General features: G+C 49.4%; 2 long non-coding RNA genes across 2 annotated transcripts; both read right to left on the reverse strand.

Moving 5' to 3' along the window:
* Positions 1-1,176: 1,176 nt before the first annotated feature.
* On the reverse strand, positions 1,177-12,848 carry LOC135814614 (uncharacterized). Its single transcript, XR_010553200.1, has 5 exons — positions 12,789-12,848; positions 12,057-12,114; positions 11,479-11,536; positions 10,750-10,807; positions 1,177-1,636 (listed from the first exon to the last, which is right to left on the reverse strand). It is a non-coding gene; the product is annotated as an uncharacterized LOC135814614 (long non-coding RNA).
* A 779-nt stretch (positions 12,849-13,627) lies between these two features.
* Positions 13,628-15,065, reverse strand: LOC135814615 (uncharacterized). The gene is made up of 5 exons (XR_010553201.1): positions 15,005-15,065; positions 14,730-14,787; positions 14,363-14,420; positions 13,997-14,054; positions 13,628-13,688 (listed from the first exon to the last, which is right to left on the reverse strand). It is a non-coding gene; the product is annotated as an uncharacterized LOC135814615 (long non-coding RNA).
* Positions 15,066-15,715: the final 650 nt, after the last annotated feature.

The raw sequence follows: 15,715 nt of genomic DNA on the forward strand, positions 1-15,715 counted from the left end.
CTATAAAATCTGCCATCCCAAACCCCGACCACCATCCCCTCCTGGAATGATTACTTTTATAGCCTATCCTGGCTCAGCACTTCACACCTGAAATGACTGGTAAACCGCCCTCGGCCAATCAGAGTTCAGCAAGTGTTTTCTTCTTGGCCTGCTGATGGCTGAACTCTTGTTGTTTCTGCATGAGGGAGGAGAAACAAGCCTGGAGAAGAAAGTGTAAAAAATCTGCCATCCCAAACCCCGACCACAAGAAAATCTAACCCCGACCACCATCCCCATTCTACCCTAATGCAGAAACAACAGTGTTTCTCCTTCCTCATGCAGAAGTTTAAGCTGAGAAGAAAATCTATAAAAGCTGCCATCCCAAACCCCCGACCACCATCCCCTCCTGGAATGATTACTTTTATAGCCTATCCTGGCTCAGCACTTCACACATGAAATGACTGGTAAACCGCCCTCGGCCAATCAGAGTTCAGCAAGTGTTTTCTTCTTGGCCTGCTGATGGCTGAACTCTTGTTGTTTCTGCATGAGGGAGGAGAAACAAGCCTGGAGAAGAAAGTGTAAAAAATCTGCCATCCCAAACCCCGACCACCATCCCCTCCTGGAATGATTACTTTTATAGCCTATCCTGGCTCAGCACTTCACACCTGAAATGACTGGCCAATCGCCCTCGGCCAATCAGAGTTCAACAAGTGTTTTCTTCTTTGCCTGCTGAACGCTTATTGTTTCTGCATGAGGAGCGGAAACAAGCAGGAAAATTCTACCGGAGCAGAAAATCTTAGAAGCCTCTTCTCAGGCTTGCTGATTGATCTCTCCCCCCCCCCCCTCTCTCTCTCTCCCTCTATATAATATATAATATTATTATATTTTTCAATCAATCCATCTCCTTCTTCCTCTCTCTCCATTAACAAAAGGAGTAAATTTTGACAAAATTTAGCTCCACTTATCTGTCTCGCCATGCTGGACATGGCAATCTTGGCCGAGGTATCGAAAATTTGGAAACTCAAATTTACAAGGCTTTGTCTAGATGGAGTAGGAATTTTGCATGTTAGCAACAGTAAATGGCGTACACCAAGGTCATCACAAATCTCCATACATAAAGGACACTACATTGGCACCAGCTATGCAATGCAGTATATAATCCAGTGGAGTGCGGGCCACCGGATTTTGTCCCGTGAACAAAGCAGTTGTGTGTGCACATCCTTGGCAGCCTGGCAGTATCTGATTCATAGGAGTGAAGTCCAAGTTCCATTATAATCCAAAAGGCCACTCATCCCAATACAATCAAGTGCTGGTCATATTTCGCTATACCAGACACAATGTATCTGCACAGTAACAAGGCATATGTATATTCTAAACGCCAAGCAGTGTGCGGGCCAACAAGCAAAAAAAACCGTTCGCGTGTGTGCGCGTGCGGAGTGTTCTTTCAAGATGGCAAGAGTCATTGTAATGTTCAGGTACCTTGTCAACTCTTCCTTATAGAAACATGTTCAGATGTTATTGAAGCTGGTCGAGGTCCTGTTCATTTGGCTCCCGGTCTGCAGGGTTGTAGTTGGAAATTCTTTGAACAGCCTTTTGCTTGTATTCATCATTGCCCAACTTTCATCATCACAACTATAGTGTCTCAGCTGGCCTCCTCCTGAGAAAAACGAGAGTAACGAACAAGAAAAATACACCCGTGCCACGCATGCACAAGTGCACGCATTTACACAGGCACACACACACATACACACACACACATACACACACACACCAAACATGGCAATGAACTACACATATATCCGTATTACAGTAGAGTTGCACGTCCAAGAACGTTGTTTCCAAGCGATTGGCCTGGGGCGTTCTTATTATATTTGTTCGGCAATCTTGCTGCATTCTTATAGCACGTTCTTGGAAACAATTCGTTGTGGATCATATCTATCCCAAACGCTGCCGGAAAACCAACACTGCCGTTCTTAACTTTAGGCTGTGGCGTTCTTAGCATTTCATGCCGGACGTTCTTTGGCTCGACGTTCTTCATCGCGCGTCTCTACCGTACTAGTATTACCTAATGATCATCGTAGTCTACACATCCTACCCGCTGTTCAGACGGTAGTACGTAATATTTCTCTGGCATGGCATCACTAAGACTAGAAGTAATGGTTCCTTTTATTATTGATAGCTGGAGCAGTCCTTTCTCTGTCTTGTGCCAATACTGCAATAGTGATTCATGTATCAAGGCCTGAGCTACACTGTAGGCTGTAGTCTTCCCTGTCTCTCTTGTGGTTTTCTATTCATGGGGGCGATCTACAAAGTGGCGTCATAACTATTTCCAACTGGCCGTTCATGTATTACATGCATCTACTTCTTAGCTGTGTGTTGTTGCTTGTTGCTGTGCATGGTCATACATTTGTATTGCAAAGTATCATGGCTAGCTTTCGTGCCGTACAACAGCGCGTGTGCGGTGGCTACGCCTCTGCTGTTTTGCCAGCTGACAGTGCGGCATAAATTACTTCATCTTTGCCTTTTGTCTTCGGTTGTGTACCGACATGGAATGTTTTCGGTTTTAGTAGTTCCTTGGTTCGCGTTGTGTAGCTAGCTAGGCTGCTCTTTCAGGTGTAATTGTATTTGGAGTGAAAAGATAAGATAACGTGTTCCTTCGTGTGAACATTCTGGTAGCAGAGGATGGTTATCGCCTGAGTGAGCAGTTCAGTTTCGGAAATTTAAATTATTTAGATCATGTCGTCGCCGGAGCCTGAGAGTGAGAGCACAATCAGGGCTAGCAGTCAGAGAACTGAGCTCTTTTTAGGTGCCATGGCAGAGAGGGCAGGCGACGTGATCGAGGAGGACGAGGAAGTCGAAGAGGACGAACATGGTCAAAGTGACCAGCGATCGAATGAACTGATGTTCGTGAAAATGAAAGCTGAAAAAGCGAATCGCAAGAGAAAGTTCACCAGGTGTCGCAGAGCCGTGATCGTGGCCTTGCGTGACGGAGTTGAAGAGGAAGCTGCGAGGTCGTTGTTTGGCGAATTAGAAATGATCGAGGATGCCCTGAACGGTGTGTTCATGGACGTACTCGAGTGGGCTGGCGGCATGAACGATGCGCTCGCAGTGGCTAAAGTGACCGATGAGATGGAGGAAGCGGAGAAAGAGATGAAGGAGGTCACAAGGCTGTATCAGGAGTTCCTAGAACACCAGCCAGCGTGGACGGCTGCACGGAACAGCCACCCAGACAGGCCAGCGTATCATCAGTATGCCCAGGCACCAGTGGAAGAGCCAGGAAGTCCACTGAGTGTGATATCGCTGGGCAGAAGTGAAGGCTCCCAGGATCGGGATGAGCCTGGTGATGGCGTGGCGCTGGTTCAGGAGAACCAGGCAAGAGTAGAAGACAGTGATGAAGTGGTTGTGACCACAAGTGTCTCCGGCAGTAGTAACAGAGAGGCAGAGCTTGGGGCTAGAACAAGGCCACCAATGGAAGCTGGGAGTAGGAGGTCAGAGCGTGAAAGAAGCCCTGCCTTGCCTGTACTACAGCCTGCTGTGCCAACACGGAGTGCTGTATGTGTGTCCAGTGCATATACTAGAGTGAGTGAGACCAAGGCCCCTCAACTTCAAGTCGCGAAGAGTCCAGGCCAGCAGGGCAGTAGTACTCAGGCTCCTGTGTCAGGACTACACCCTACATCATCTCTGCCATATCAGTCCGCCAACTATCTGTACACCCAGGCCAGTGGGCCACCACAGGTAGCCTCAAGTCATCAGGCCATGGGCATTGGTGCCTTTTCAGCATTGCCAGGAGCAGGTGTGTCCGCCAGCCACCAGCGTGCTGTGTCTCAGCCTCCACCTGTCAAGCAGCCACCAGATGAAATTTTCAAGCAACTGAAGGCTATACAGATCCCAGTCTTCGGCGGCGATAAGCAGGCGTATGCCTCATGGAAGGCTGCTTTCATGGCGTGTGTTGGTAGCTCGTCTGCAAGGGCAGACTTGAAACTGCTGCACCTCCGGCAGTATTTGAGTGGAGATGCCTTGGCTTCCATCGAGAGCTTGGGATACACCCCGTCTGCGTACGAGGCCGCAATGAGGCGGTTAGACCGCAAGTTTGGAGGCGACCAACGACAGCTGTCGCTGCAGTACGAGCAAGTCGAGGCCTGCCCAATCATTCGTTCCGGCCGAGCAGGAGATCTCCAGAAGTTCGCAGATCTCCTCGACGTACTCGTGGTCAACCTCCTCGACTCCGGAAAAGGCAATGAGCTGGGTGATGGGCTGTTGTACCGGAAGCTCCTGGCCAAGTTGCCGGCTGGGATGTTAACCCAATTCAATCGATGGTGTCATCAGAAGCCCTGCCAGCCAGGAATTCAAGCACTACTGGAGTGGGTGACGTTGGAAGCGGAGTTTGCCGTTGGAGCGTCCGAAGCACTAGATGGAGTTGGTGCGAAGGACAAGCCTCCGGCACCCCGGAATGCTCCTCAACGATCCTACTTCGGGGGAAAGGCTTCGCAGAATGCAGGGTGGTCAAGGCCTGCGGGCTCAGCGGCTGGACGATCTTCATGTCGGCAATGTGGCGGACCTCACGGTGTCTGGCAGTGTAAAGCATTTCAGCAGCTTTCCGTCGCCAATCGCTGGAGACAGGCTAAACAGCATGGTCTGTGCTACCGCTGCCTTGGAGGCGATCACCAAGGTCACCACTGTCCACGAACCAGACCCTGCTCAGTGAGCGGCTGCAACAACAATCACCACTACTTGCTACACCGGGACTTGCTACACGAGGACAGCAGGAACCCCGATGCCGCACAGTCAAACAAGAAAAAATCGGGGAACACGGTAGCTGGAGGAATGACGGCGGACAAGTCCCAACTCAGTCCTGCCGAACAATTCTGCAACTATGGAGACAATGGTTCAGGTCAGGAGACAGGGGACCAGTTATTGCCTCCCGCCATCGACTGTTTAGTAACGCCGCCATACGCCGGTAAAGACCAAGAGCAGCGCACCCCACAGTCGTTCACCGAGGGGGAGACGGAGTCCACGAAGAGTGATTCCACCATGATGGTCCAAGGCCCGAGCAAGATAGCTCTGCGAACGGTCTCAGTCGTCTTGGAGAACGGCAACAAGTCAGTGCAAGTGAATGCGTTGCTGGACGACGGTAGCACGACGAGCTACCTCAACGGCAGCATTGCCAACCAGCTCGGCGTCAGCGGGGAGCTGAGGACATTCACAGTCCACACCTTGAATGGCAAGCAGACCTCATTCACAACCAGACCAGTAAGCTTCACCATTGGCAGCATGGATGGCAGTGTTCGGCAATCTATGACGGCGCTGACGGCTGATTCGGTCACCGGGAATCTTCGTCCGGTAGAGTGGGTCAAGGAAGCAGTCAAGTATCCTCATCTGAGAGAGATTCCGTTCGCAAGACTGGCGGAGCCCGCCAGGGTCGATCTGCTGATTGGGAGCGACTATGCTGAGCTGCTTGTGTCACAGCAGGAAGTGGTCGGCCCGCCTGGTCAACCAGTGGCGCGTCATACTCCACTGGGTTGGACCTGTGTTGGCAGAGTGACGGGAACCCACTCGAGTCAAAGGACGTTCCACAGCCAAGCGTTTCAGAGTGAGGAGAGAGCAACACCAACCGGCTTAGAGACCGCGCTACAGCAGTTCTGGCAAATTGACAGCTGCGGCACGGAGGAGAGCTTCAGTGAGCCCGGCCCGCGCTCGCTGGAGGAAGAGACAGCCCTAGACATCGTCAAACACTCGCTGAAGAAGGTGGACGGTCGGTACCAGGTGTCTCTGCCGTGGAACAATCGCAAGAGAGAATTATGCAACAACTTGGGTGCGGCTACGAAACGTCTAGGCCACACCGAGCGCAAGCTCCTGAAAGACCCATTCGTTGCCCAGGCTTATGGCCAAGTCTTCCAGGCCTACCAGAGGAACGGCTATATCCGGGAGCTCGCGAAGGAAGAGCTAGGTCAAGAGGTATGCTGGTACTTATCCCACTTTCCCATCGTCCGACCGCAGAAGACGACAACCAAGGTGCGGATCGTCTTTGACGCTGCAGCATCCTGTCATGGCCTCAGCCTCAACGACGCCATCTACCCTGGTCCGAAGCTCCAACGTGAGTTGTTCGATGTGTTGACCAGGTTTCGGCAAAAGCCTATAGCAGTGGGCTGAGACGTGACCGAAATGTATTTGCAGGTGTCGGTTGCGCCAGCAGACAGGAAGTACCTCAGATTCGTGTGGCGGGACCTGGATCCAGCCAAGCCTTTACGGCACTTTGAGTTCAACCGCCTGGTCTTTGGCGTCAATGCTGCACCATTCATCGCCCAGTACGTTGCTCAGCAGACAGCCCGGGAACATTTGGCGTCGCATCCCCTGGCAGCAGAAGCTATCCTCGCGTCCACCTACATGGATGACACGATGGACAGCACCAAAGATGTCGAACAAGGTCAGATTCTTCATCGGGAGCTAATGGATCTGTGGGGTGAGGCCAAGATGACGCCGCGCAAGTGGGTGTCCAACTCGCCCGAGCTCCTGAAGGTAATTCCAGCCGAAGCTCGCGCTACCCAGCTGGACTTATCCCAAGGAGAGCTACCATCCGTGAAGACGCTAGGAGTGTCATGGGACGGTCAGGCAGACTGCTTCTTCTTCAACGTTCAACCGCCAGACCTCACCAACCAACGCATCACCAAGCGATTCCTCCTAGCAAAAGTCGCGTCCGTATTCGACCCGTTGGGGTTTCTGGCACCGTTCGTGACCCAAGCCAAGATCCTCATGCAAGAGAGTTGGGTAGCTGGTATTGACTGGGATGAACCGGTTCCAGATGGCATCGACACCAGCGCTCGCCAGTGGTTCAATGACCTGGCGAAGCTCAGTTTAGTTCGAGTACCAAGATGTCTCATCCCGGACGTGGCCAGTGGCGTGACGCTGCATGTTTTCTGTGATGCATCGAGTGTGGCGTATGGTGCCGTGGTCTACAGCTCCACCGTGCAGCGTGGCTCTGAGGGACACGTTCGTCTCGCTGGAGCCAAGAGCAGAGTGGCGCCGACAAGAACACAAAGTATCCCCCGGCTGGAATTGCTGGCGGCTGTGCTTGGCCTTCAGCTGGCCCGGAAGTTCAGTCAGATCATGACCATTGCCATGTCAGAGGTGATTTTCTGGAGCGACAGTGCAACTGTGCTGCTCTGGATTCGCAGCTACAGCCGACGTTTCAAACCGTTTGTGGCGAATCGCATCAGCCACATCCAGACTGTTACGTCGCCCAGTCAATGGCGGTACGTTCCCTCCAGCGACAACCCAGCTGACTTGGCGTCACGGGGAGCTGGGGTAGAGCAACTGGTTGCAACTGAGCTGTGGTGGCAAGGACCGGCCTTCCTGCAGAAAGAAGAATCTGAATGGCCAGCCAAGATCGTGGGTGGCCAAGACCCAGCTGCTCGAGCGGAAGCTCGCAAGGCTGCACAGCCCGAGGTGATGTCATTTATGTCCGAGAAAGTACCCAGCTTGTGCTCTCGGCGCTTCTCAGACTGGACGCGCGTAGTCAGAGTACGGGCTTGGGCAATTCGCTTCATCACCAACTGCCGTGGAGGTGAGGAGTTGAGCGGAGAGCTAACCGGCGAGGAGATGGACGCTGCCAGCCTTTCCATCATCAAAGAGGCACAGCACGAGGCATTCGCGGAGGATCTGAAGCTAGTGAAGAATGGTCAACCACTTCCGCTGAAGTCACGTTTGGCGAGGTTATCGCCTCGACTGGACGACGACGGACTATTGCGCTGCGATGGTCGCACCAAGCTGGCTGACTGGTTGCCGTTTGATGTGCCCTTCCCGATTCTTCTCCCCCGGAAACATCCGACCACCCGGCTTATTGTCAAAGATTGCCATGAGCAACGTCATCATGGCGGGACGAATGAAACGTTGGCAGCTCTCTCTGATCACTATCTTGTCGAAGCAGCACGGGAGGAGATCCGTGACTGGGAGAAAGACTGCATGGTGTGTCGACGACTAAAAGCCCGTGCGGGAGAGCAAATCATGGCCCCATTGCCAGCAAAGCGATTGTGTGAGCCACTGAGAGCCTTCAGCAGGGTAGCCGTTGACTACGGAGGGCCGTTCGAAACTGTGCAGGGGAGAGGAAAGACTCGCCACAAACGCTATCTGTGCCTCTTCACGTGTTTGCTGACTCGTGCGGTCCATTTGGAGATGGCGTACGCATTGGATGCAAATTCTTTCCTGAACGCCTTTAACCGGATGGCCAACCGACGAGGTTGTCCAATGGAGGTTCTGTCGGACAATGGAGGCAACTTCGTGAATGCCGACCGCCAGCTACGTGAGCTTGTTGGCCAACTGAACAATACCACCGTCTGGAAAGCCATGGCCTGCAGACGCGTGAAATGGAGTTTCAACCCGCCATTAGCTCCTCATTTCGGGGGAGTTCACGAGGCAATGATTCGAGCCGCCAAACGAGCTCTACATGCCATCCTTGGAGACGCATCTGTGACGGACGAGGAGTTGGTCACCGCTCTCAGCGGAGCAGAGTCCCTCGTCAACTCCAGGCCCATCACCTACCAATCGGCTAGTCCGAAGGATCCAGGGCCGCTAACTCCGAACCATTTCCTTCATGGCATGGCCGAGGGCCAGCTGGTTATTGCAACAACGGACGAGAAGGGGTGTCAACTGCAGAGACGTTGGAGATATGTTCAAATGCTCATCGACCATTTCTGGCATCGCTGGCTGAAAGAGTTTGTCCCACGGTTGAATCAGCGGATAAAGTGGCGACACCAGCGACGCGATCTGGCCGTTGACGACGTTGTCCTGGTGATGGATTCAAGCTCCCCGCGTGGGCGTTGGCCGCTCGGCAGAGTCACGGAAGTTTTCCCTGGTCCGGACGGACATGTGCGTGTGGTGGCCATGCAAGTGGGCGGGAAGACTCTGAAGAGATCCATCACTCGAGTCTGCCCACTGGAATGTTAGACGGCTCTCCCTACATGCCAGAATGGAGGTACTGCTCAGTGACGACCCCCATTAATGATTCATGCATTGTTTTTGTTTTTTTTGTAGCTTCCTACCACTGGACTTGCCCTTTCGATTCACTTTTCTCTTAGCTTGGTACTGGTAGTTGTAAGGATAGGCATCATGCAACATCTGGGTGCATATTGCGAGGGGGAGGATGTTCAGACGGTAGTACGTAATATTTCTCTGGCATGGCATCACTAAGACTAGAAGTAATGGTTCCTTTTATTATTGATAGCTGGAGCAGTCCTTTCTCTGTCTTGTGCCAATACTGCAATAGTGATTCATGTATCAAGGCCTGAGCTACACTGTAGGCTGTAGTCTTCCCTGTCTCTCTTGTGGTTTTCTATTCATGGGGGCGATCTACAAAGTGGCGTCATAACTATTTCCAACTGGCCGTTCATGTATTACATGCATCTACTTCTTAGCTGTGTGTTGTTGCTTGTTGCTGTGCATGGTCATACATTTGTATTGCAAAGTATCATGGCTAGCTTTCGTGCCGTACAACAGCGCGTGTGCGGTGGCTACGCCTCTGCTGTTTTGCCAGCTGACAGTGCGGCATAAATTACTTCATCTTTGCCTTTTGTCTTCGGTTGTGTACCGACATGGAATGTTTTCGGTTTTAGTAGTTCCTTGGTTCGCGTTGTGTAGCTAGCTAGGCTGCTCTTTCAGGTGTAATTGTATTTGGAGTGAAAAGATAAGATAACGTGTTCCTTCGTGTGAACACCCGCTATCACATGCTTGTCAACATAATTATTATGTTGTACAATATCTTTGGCTACGGCCATTGTAAGAATAAAGATCAATCAAAAGTCAGCAGGGAAGACCTGTGATACACCTTGCAAAAGGGATCATTTGAAATCTGACCAGCAATATAAAAGCTATCGCCGAGCTTGTCCCAATCACTTCAGCCGACAGTACGTGTCCCATTTTGTGAATCAACCAGTGTTACATCACAGCATGCATATGATGTGCATGTGTCATTCAACTATTTTATTCATGTGTCATTCAACTATTTTATTCATGTGTCATTCAACTATTTTTCATGTAGTGTAATACATCATTGTACTAGCAAGACGCTTCTACATGTTGTCAGTACTGAGTGCAGGATAACTGGGTAACTTTTGTTACAACTCTGGTCGTACTTCTCAACTTTTAACCACTGGCAACACGTTGCGCATATACCGATACCTAGTTAGGTTGACAAAACATTCAAAGTTGGACATGCCTGTTATACACTGAATATCAACGAAGATACAAATGCTGGGCCCGAAAGGAGGGGAGGCGGGGGTGCAGCTTAAACATGGATGCAGCTGTCAAACCCGGAAAATGCAGCATGTACACAAGCGGAATGTTCACTGAATAGCGGCCTGGGTGAGTTTCTACGTGCATAGGACCATTCATACGAGTACAATCATACAATTTTCAGGTCGTCAAGACAGCATGCAACTTCCGTCTTTTTCGTTAGACACGTTCCTCTGTCCAAACACACAATGAGAACAGTATAATTGCACGGTATTCACAAGATACAAATTGAGCAGGTCTGCTCAAACCTGAAATCAATCTTTCTCGAAGTTTTGGGCCTTTTTGCCCGTGATTCTTCACTTTGCGACTAAACTATTCACAGCAGTCCCAAATTTTCGGCGTCACTGAATGCGGTTGCCAGCGGCCTAAAAGCAAACCAAAAATCAAATCAATGCGACCACTCACATCACAGCTGGGTCATGTTATACAGAGGCACGTTGAAAGTGACACGTGTGCACACATGGTCAAAAAGCGACAATTTCTAACCTTTCTGCCCGTTCGAAGCTCAAGAACTGACTATTGCCACCCTGATCTTGTTCTATAGCTGGACATAGGGAAGTACACCAAGAAAAAATTCCACATTTCAATAAACAACTCGCCCAGGTCTGCTCAAGGCTGAAATCAACCTATCTCGAAGTTTTGGGCCTTTTTGCCCGTGATTCTTCACTTTGTGACTAAACTCTTCACAGCAGTCTCAAATTTTCGGCGTCACTGAATGCGGGTGCCAGCGGCCTACAAGTAAACCATAAATGAAAACAATGCGACCACTCACATCACAGCGGAGTCATGTACAGAGGTACGTTGGAAGGGACATGTCGGCAAATGATAGAAAACGACAATTTCTCCCCTTTCTGCCTGTTCGAAGCTCAAGTACTGACCATCGACACCTGGATCTTGTTGCATAGCTGGACATAGGGAAGTCCACCAAGAAAAAATTCCACATTTCAATAAACACTTCGCCCAGGGCTGCTCAAAGCTGAAAATCAATCCATCTCGAAGTTTTGGGCCCTTTTGCCCGTGATTCTTCATTTTGCGACTAAACTATACACAGCAGTCCCAAATTTTTGGCGTCGCTGAATGCGGGTGCCAGCGGCCTACAAGTAAACCAAAAATGAAATCAATGCGACCACTCACATCACAGCTGGGTAATGTTATACAGAGGTACGTTGAAAGTGCCACATGGGCACAAATGGTCAAAAAGCGACAATTTCTCACCTTTCTGCCAGTTCGAAGCTCAAGAACTGACCATAGCCACCGGGATCTTGTTGCATAGCTGGACATAGGGAGGTGCACCAAGAAAAAAATTCCACATTTCAATGAACACTTCGCCCAGAGCTGCTCAAAGCTGATATCAACCTATCTCGAAGTTTTGGGCCTTTTTGCCCGTGATTCTTCACTTTGCGACTAAACTATTCACAGCAGTCCCAAATTTTCGGCGTCACTGAATGCGGGTGCCAGCGGCCTACAGGCAACGTTGAGGTACGAGGTACGTTGAAAGTGACAAGTGGACACAAATGGTCAAAATGCGACAATTTCTCATCTTTCTCCCAGATCCAAGCTCAAGAACCGACCATCGCCACCCTGATCTTGTTGCATAGCTGGACATAGGGAAGTGCACCAAGAAAAAATTCCACATTTCAATAAACAACTCGCCTACGTCTGCTCAAAGCTGAAATCAATCAATCTCAATCTCAATCAATGCGACCACTCACATCACAGCTGGGTCATGTTATACAGAGATACGCTGAAAGTGACACGTGGGCACAAATGGCCAAAAAGCGACAATTTCTCACCTTTCTGCTTGTTCGAAGCTCAAGAACTGACCATCGCCATACGGATATTGTTGCAAAGCTGGACATAGGGAAGTGAACAAGAAAAAATTCCCCATTTCAATAAACACTTCGCCCAGAGCTGCTCAAAGCTGATATCAACCTATCTCGAAGTTTTGGGCCTTTTTGCCTGTGATTCTTCACTTTGCGACTAAACTATTCACAGCAGTCTCAAATTTTCGGCGTCACTGAATGTGGGTGCCAGCGGCCTACAAGCACACCAAAAATCAAATCAATGCGACCACTCAAATCACAGCTGGGTCATGTTATACAGAGGTACGTTGAAAGTGACACTTGGGCACAAATGGTCAAAAAGCGACAATTTCTCCCCTTTCTGCCCGTTCGAAGCTCAAGAACTGACTATCGCCACCCTGATCTTGTTGTTTAGCTGGACATAGGGAAGTACACCAAGAAAAAATTCCACATTTCAATAAACAACTCGCCTACGTCTGCTCAAAGCTGAAATCAATCAATCTCGAAGTTTTGGGCCCTTTTGCCTGTGATTCTTCACTTTGCCAATAAACTATTCACAGCAGTCCCAAATTTTCGGCGTCACTGAATGCGGGTGCCAGCGGCCTACAAGTAAAAAAAAAATTAAATCAATGCGATCACTCACATCACACCTGGGTCATGTTATAGAGAGGTACGTTGGAAGTGACACTGGGCACAAATGGTCAAAAAGCGACAATTTCTCACCTTTCTGCCTGTTCGAAGCTCAAGAACTGACGATTGCCACCCTGATCCTTTTGCATAGCTGGACATAGGGAAGTGCACCAAGAAAAAATTCCACATTTCAATAAACTTTTCCCCAGGGCTGCTCAAAGCTGAAATCTTTCTATCTCGAAGTTTTGGCCCTTCTGGCCCGTGATTCTTCACTTTGCGACTAAACTATTCACAGCAGTGCCAAATTTTCGGCGTCACTAACAGCGGGTGGCAGCAGCCTATAAGCAAACCAAAAATGAAATCAATGCGACCACTCACATCACAGCTGGGTCATGTTATAGAGAGGTACGTTGAAAGTGACACGTGTGCACAAATGGTCAAAACGCGACAATTTCTCACCTTTCTGCCAGTTCGAAGCTCAACAACTGACCATCGCCACCCTGATCTTTTTGTATAGCTGGACATAGGGAAGTGCACCAAGAAAAAATTCCACACTTCAATAAAGACTTCCCCCAGGGCTACTCAAAGCTGAAATCAATCCATCTCGAAACTTTGGGCCCTTTTGCCGGTGATTCTTCACTTTTCTCACCTTTCTGCCCGTTCGAAGCTCAAGAACTGACCGAGGGCTGCTCAAAGCTGATATCTATCTATCTGGAAGTTTTGGGCCTTTTTGGCCCGTGATTCTTCACTTTGCGACTAAACTATTCACAGCAGGGCCAAATTTTCGGCGTCACTGACAGCAGGTGGCAGCGGCCTATAAGCAAACCAAAAATAAAATCAAACCGACCACTCACATCACAGCTGGGTCATGTTATAGAGAGGTACGTTGAAAGTGACATGTGTGCACAAATGGTCAAAACGCGACAATTTCTCACCTTTCTGCCTTTTCGTAGCTCAAGAACTGACCATCGCCACCCTGATCTTCTTGTATAGCTAGACATAGGGAAGTGCACCAAGAAAATATTCCACACTTAAATAAACACTTCCCCCAGGGCTGCACAAAGCTGAAATCAATCCATCTCGAAGTTTTGGGCCCTTTTGCCCGTGATTCTTCACTTTGTGACTAAACTATTCACAGCAGCAGAAATTTTTGGCGTCGCTGAATGCGGGTGCCAGCGGCCTACAAGTAAACCAAAAATTAAATCAATGCGATCACTCACATCACAGCTGGTTCATGGTATACAGAGGTACGTTGAAATTGACACGTGGGCACAAATGGTCAAAAAGCGACAATTTCTCACCTTTCTGCCAGTTCGAAGCTCAAGAACTGACCATCGCCACCCGGATCTTGTTGCAGAGCTGGACATAGGGAAATGCACCAAGAAAATTTCCCCATTTCAATAAACACTTCGCCCAGAGCTGCTCAAAGCTGATATCAACCTGTCTCGAAGTTTTGGGCCTTTTTGCCCGTGATTCTTCACTTTGCGACTAAACTATTCACAGCAGTGCCAAATTTTCGGCGTCACTGAATGCGGGTGCCAGCGGCCTACAAGCAAACCAAAAATGAAATCAATGCGACCACTTACATCCCAGCTGGGTAATGTTATAGAGAGGTACGCTGGAAGTGACACGTGGGCACAAATGGTCAAAAAGCAACAATTTCTCACCTTTCTGCCCGTTCGAAGCTCAAGAACTGACCATCGCCACCCTGATCTTGTTGCATAGCTGGACATAGGGAAGTGCACCAAGAAAATATTCCACACTTAAATAAACACTTCCCCCAGGGCTGCACAAAGCTGAAATCAATCCATCTCGAAGTTTTGGGCCCTTTTGCCCGTGATTCTTCACTTTGTGACTAAACTATTCACAGCAGCAGAAATTTTTGGCGTCGCTGAATGCGGGTGCCAGTGGCCTACAAGCAAACCAAAAATCAAATCAATGTGACCACTCACATCACAGCTGGGTCATGTTGTACAGAGGTAGAGTTGAAAGTGACACGTGTGCACAAATGGTCAAAACGCGACAATTTCTCACCTTTCTGCCTGTTCGAAGCTCAAGAACTGACCATCGCCACCCTGATCTTTTTGTACAGCTGGACATAGGGAAGTGCACCAAGAAAAAATTCCAAACTTCAATAAAGACTTCCCCCAGGATTACTCAAAGCTGAAATCAAGCGGGTGCCAGTGGCCTACAAGTAAACCAAAAATTAAATCAATGCGATCACTCACATCACAGCTGGATCATGTTATACAGAGGTACGTTGAAAGTGACACGTGTGCACAAATGGTCAAAAAGCGACAATTTCTCACCTTTCTGCCTGTTCGAAGCTCAAGAACTGACGATTGCCACCCTGATCCTTTTGCATAGCTGGACATAGGGAAGTGCACCAAGAAAAAATTCCACATTTCAATAAACACTTCGCCCAGGGCTGCTCAAAGCTGAAATCTTTTTATCTCGGAGTTTTGGGCCTTTTTGCCCGTGATTCTTCACTTTGCGACTAAACTATTCACAGCAGTGCCAAATTTTCGGCGTCACTAACAGCGGGTGGCAGCGGCCTATAAGCAAACCAAAAATCAATTCTATGCGACCACTCACATCACAGCTGGGTCATGTTATAGAGAGGTACGTTGAAAGTGACAAGTGTGCACAAATGGTCAAAACGCGATAATTTCTCACCTTTCCGCCTGTTCGAAGCTCAACAACTGACCATCGCCACCCTGGTCTTTTTGTATAGCTGGACATAGGGAAGTGCACCAAGAAAAAATTCCACACTTCAATAAAGACTTCCCCCAGGGCTACTCAAAGCTGAAATCAATCCATCTCGAAGTTTTGGGCCCTTTTGCCGGTGATTCTTCACTTTGCGACTAAACTATTCACAGCAGTCCCAAATGTTCGCTCTGTACTTGTTTGCGCTGTACTTGGTCGCACTGTACTTGTTTGCGCTGTACTTGTTCGCACTGTACTTGTTCGCGCTGTACTTGTTCGCACTGCAAATGTTCGCGCTGTACTTGTTTGCGCTG

The sequence above is a fragment of the Sycon ciliatum genome, chromosome 4 (genome assembly GCF_964019385.1).
Source record: "Sycon ciliatum chromosome 4, ocSycCili1.1, whole genome shotgun sequence".
NCBI classification, from domain to species: Eukaryota; Metazoa; Porifera; class Calcarea; order Leucosolenida; family Sycettidae; genus Sycon; species Sycon ciliatum.